Below are 5,601 nucleotides of genomic sequence, written 5' to 3' on the forward strand. Positions count from 1 at the left end.
AGTGACTCCACCACCTCCCTGGGCAGTGTCTAATTACCCTTTCCATGAGGAAGTGCTTCCTAACACCCAACCTAAACCTCCCCTGGTGCAGCTTCAGGCCATGCCCTCTTTCATCTTGTCACAAGTTGCCTGGGAGAAGAACAAGACCAACTTACTACAGCTTCCCTGCAGGTAGTTACAGAGTAGAGCCAGCAGAACTTTTCTAAAATAAAGGGGAAAAAAATCTAAAACTAGAGAAATCTAGAAAAATTTGTTCCCTTCCATCTTTTTCTGGGAATGCTGTTCAAGGACAGCATTGGCAAGTCATGGAATTGAAACTGTTAAAAGAGTCATGAAAGAAATGTTAATAAGTGATAAATCAGTTTGGATAAAGAATTAGTCAATTAACCCTGGAAGTAGATTTTATTTAACGTTACAGTGGCAGAACCATAAGCAGGGAAGTATCCCTTCTCCTGAAATGGCCATGAGACATGGCAGCACACCAACACAGAACACCAGCAAAGGCTCCTGCTGGTGTAATTCAGGAGTCCACAATATCACAAAAGCTATTCCTAGAGCACTCTGTATGGATCCCCCCAGACCACATGAAGCTACAGCCAACTCCCTGTGGTCTCCCTGAGGTAATCCCAGAAGTCAGTGATCCTCTCATGGTAACAGTAGCAGGAACAGCATGAGTTCAGACCTGCAGTGTTAGCCACAGCTGCCTAAGGTGACTATTCAGACTCGTTAACAAGTTTGCTGCAAACAGGAAATGATCCGATATCCTTATTGCACGAGTCTGTTGCTTATCACCTCCTTTGCTACATACATACAAACCTCACAGTGTTACCTAATAGCATTCTGTAATGCATTTTTACGCAGCAGTCTGGATTCCCTCTCCTGCAAACTACAAAATTAGAACAATACATATAGGATGAGCACAAAGAAACAGCTTTGCCCACTTTCTTGGGCTAATCACCTTTGAGACAGCCCCAAGTTTGTAAGATGAAATTTGCATACTACTTGCATTTCTGGAAAATGAAATAGTGCATTTAAAAAGTTCTGTAATTAAAGCACATTAAAAAAAAAAAAAGTGTGGCCACGAGGTTCAAAGAGACAGTTCTGCCCCTCTGCTCTGATGGGACCCTGCCTAGGGTACAATATTCAGCTCTGGAGTTCTCAGTTCAGGGAAAACATTGCCCTGTTATAGCAGGTCCAGAAAAGGGGCACAAAAGTGGTCAGAGGGCTGGAACACCACTCCTGTGAAGAAAGACAGAGTTGGGGTTGATCAGCCTGGCTCCAACTTGACCTTACTGCAGCTTTCAGTACGTATAGAAACTTATTCAAAAGATGTGGACAGTCTTTTTAGTAAGGCCTGTTGCAATAGGATGAGGGGTGGATTTGAGGTAAGGAAGTTATAATTTTAAAAAAATATATAATGAAATTATATGAATACACAAACAGAAATATAAACATATCGGGGAAAAGAATAAACAGAACAGAGAGCAACAAAGCTTTCAAGGGTAAACAATATACACATACAAGCCCTCAAAAGAGTAGAAACCAAAAAACTTATGGCAAATACTTTAATATAGAAAAGAAAAATATTAGGACTTAAAAAAATGCAAAGAGCCCTTGGGAAGATGCATAGACAATCTCAAATCCTACCAAAAGGCAGGGAGGGGATTAAAATGCTGTTGAAAAATAATAAGCTATGTTTTTAAAATACAAAAATATTATGGGAAAAAAAAACAAACCAAACCAAAACAAACCCAAACTGAACAACCCAAACCTCATCTTACCATGAAATCAGAAAAGCTGCAAAGCATACAAAAGCACTAGGACTCTTGTAATCAGTATGCTAGAGTATATGAAGCATAAGAAGAAAATTCGTTTGTATTTGCAGAGGTGAATCAGATGTAGTCTCCTCTTCTGCCTGCAGATGCCATTAGTAGATCAAATTAAATCTGAACTGCAGCTTGTTTTTCTTCATCTGCTCTCACAAGTCAGAGTGCTAGAAGACTTTTCTAGCAGCTGCATATGTTCTTTAAAAAAAAGCAGCTACTATGCACTTTTTTCCCTGAAAGATCATTTACCGCATGGCATTGTTGGAAGGATTATCAAGTAACTCAGTGTTCATGTTCTGATACTTCCTCCCAGGACTGTTTACCTGAAACAAAGATGCTTTTTATTCCTAGTTAGAGATAAAAATCACCATTTTACTGCCTAACAAGAGTTAGTTTATCTCCCAAAGCTTTATCAGTTTCTATAACAAAAATCGACTTGCATTATATTTTTATGAAGTTGTTTAGTAGCTTGTTATTGCTGGATAATGTTAAAATGAGTCATTTTCATCTTATTTTCCTCTGTTAAACAAAACCAGATTTGAGCTGTAAAAAGCAATAAAGTAGCCAATCACTGCTCTTAGAATCATTAATAAAAGTATACAATGTAGTACTATTTCTTAAACTATTGAACTGAATATCTCTTTCTTACTAGCTTAAGTGGTTTCTATTATGAAGATAATTGGTTTCATTAGTCAGATTTTTCTGCTTCATACTTTCAGACAAAACTAGAGTGCAGAATTCTGAACACTCAAACTCTCCATTTTCTATTTGAAATTAAAACAAAGTTCCTCTTTTTCTTTTACATTATAAAGTTCCAATTACATTTTACCTGAAATCTGACTGAAGAATATTTTCCTGAATGAAAAAGAGAGCACATCACAGAAAACAACTAACAAAACCCAAAATAATCAACACCCAAACACAATAGTAAACTGACAGCAAATTACATCAATACATACAACAAAGTAGAGCCATTGTAAATAATGTCAGAAAAAAACCCCATCCCATCCAGGGCTCTAAATATTTCTTTGTGACACTTCCTGCTTCCCTGCCCCTGTGCATATTCCTGACCATTCAACATCAGCAACACAGAGATGAAGACTGCAGGCTTCAGAACCCCAGAGAAAACCTTTCAAGACCAAATTTGGAGCTCAAGCTGCTAAGACTAAAGTGACTCAGGCAGATCTGGACTGGCAATGTGAGGGTGAATTATTTCTAGATCAGTGGGCCCACGATGCCTCAGGCCATCAAGGAAGGGATGCAACATACAGATGGGCTCGAGATCAAGGGGTGGACTTAACCAGGAACACTATTGCAAAGGTTATCTACGAACATCAAATGTGTTGCAGTCAAACTGACCAAGCAGGTAAAGCCTCTGTGGTATGGGGGCAAGATGACTGAAATACAAATATGGGGAAGCCTGGTAAATTGATTACATCTCACTGCCACAAACCTGCCAAGGAAAACACTATTTACTTACAGGGGTGGAAGCAACCACCGGATGGCTGAAAACATATTCACAGTGCCCCATACCACTGAACTCCATCCCAGGCCTTGAGAAAAGTCCTGTGGTAACATGCACCCCAAGAAGAACTGAGTCAGATAATGAAACTCATTTTTTAAACAGCCTCATAGACACTCGGGACAAGGAGCATGGCACTGAGCGGGTGTATCACATCCCCTATCACACACAGGCTGCTGGGAAGGTCTGATCTCACTGTATGACAGGAAAGGTGCCTGCTGGGGTTTATAGGACTTGAATATATTCTTTAGTTTGCAAAGTTTCCTAGGCCAGGTTTTTTATGTTTCTTCCCCAATTTCTAGGCTGGGGTTCATCCCTTTTGTTCCAGTTTCCAGCTTGCATTGATGGGCAGTGGTTTTCATGGTTTCGTCTGCTGTGTCCATGGGTACCTCTGCTTCTTGTTTTTTTCCTTTTGTCTTGTTGGTTGTTTGTTGTTTTTTTTCTTGTTTGGGGTTTTTTTTTTGTTTGTTTTGCCTTTGTGTAATCCAATATCCCTGCAATAGAGTAGCAAACTGTCCTTATCTCAACTGACAGTTCTGGTTTCCTGGCTCATTTCCTCCTTGCCCACCAGGAAGGGAAGTGGGGAGTGGGAAGGAAAAAAACCCTCTCTTGTAACTGCTGGGACTCAGTTGCCAACTGAGTTAAAACCAAGACAGAAAGATCTGGGGGGAAAGAATGTTTTCTGGTATTGTTTTGTTTCACTTCTGAACTACAGAAATCATCTCCTACTAATATTTCTAGATTTTTATACTACGGTACTTTCAGCAAGGAAGCAATACTCTCAGTGACAATGGAAAGTCTTAAAAACCACTGCATACAGAAGAAAATGGACAAAGAATTCAAAGTTGTAAAACTTAGTGATCATTTATATGAGCTAATTTTACTCTTTACAATGCTCAGCCTTAAATACATGATTCCAAACAGGTTGTTCTTAAAGCATCCAGCCAAATACAAAGTAATACAATTTACAGAAGTAGAAATAGATCAAGATTTTTCTTCATGTCCAAAGCATAAAAATCTGAACTGAATACACTTTGTTAACCCTTGAGGAAACTTGTAAATGCCTTTGAAGTAGGAAAGAATATGCCATGTCACATCTCACGTGATAAGAAAATTATTGGCTGAGAGAGTATTTTTGATGGCAAGACTGTGCAAGACATTACTTGGCAGAGTTCTGAGCACCTGATGTTGTCAAAGAATGAAATTCTCAAGATGTCGAGCATCTTCCTTCAGAAGTAAAGAAAACAGCTATGAATATCTGCCTTGTAAGCCTTGATATATATCAAAAGCCTTAGGTTTTAGATTAAGAATTTGTCAGCATTTGTTGTGAGTAGAATGTGCTAGGTCCAGGATTCCTATAATCCACTATTCAACAACAAAAACTATGATTAATTTTCATCTTTGCTGTTGACTTTCATTGGCTTGAGCCAGCAGAATAGAGATTAAATAATGTCTACAGTAAAAAGCACAAGGAAGTAGCTGATGGGTAAAGTTCTCTACCACCTCATAGGAAGAGCTGCTTCTAATACACTATGAACAGTGCACTTAAAATGATGTGAGCAATCAAAAGATAATTCACTAGCAACACCACTCAGTGTGAATATACTTCAGATTTTGTTGAAGAGCACCCATCATTGATACTTGAAGCCTAGATTTTTCAGGTGATTACAGAACCCACTTAAAGTGTTCAAATAAGATGACAAAATATATGTTTACCATCTCTGATAGTTTTGCCCTACAGAAATAAAGTTTTGGCTTTGTTTGGGTTTTATTTTTGTTTGGTTTTGTGTGTTGTTTGTTTTTTCTTTTAAAAACATTAAGAAAAAGGAAGGGATATAAAACCCACTTTTAAGTTACAGTAACAATACTAGATAATAACGCAGAACTCAAGCAACGCTGTTACAAAAAAATTGGTGCCCACATTATCTACATTTCCCCAGCAGCTCTAGTTTCTCCATTCATATTATCTCCAATAGATTTTATTTTTTTAACTTATTCCATTAAATTAATTCTTATAGACTTAGGTAACAATACTTTTATTTAAAAAAAAGGCACTGTATTTTAAAGTTTGACAGCTCCTTAAGGAATTCCTTTTTTTTGTATGTGTGAAATTTTGGGTACTTACCCTCATGCAAACATATAATTTACTTTCAGAACACTTAATATCAGGAACAAATTGTAGGGGTTTGTGATGCATTGCTTTCCCTTCCTGTAAAGGAAAAGACTTGCCCTGAATTTCTTGATAATGGCATT

This window comes from Indicator indicator, chromosome 10 (genome assembly GCF_027791375.1).
Source record: "Indicator indicator isolate 239-I01 chromosome 10, UM_Iind_1.1, whole genome shotgun sequence".
NCBI classification, from domain to species: domain Eukaryota; kingdom Metazoa; phylum Chordata; class Aves; order Piciformes; family Indicatoridae; genus Indicator; species Indicator indicator.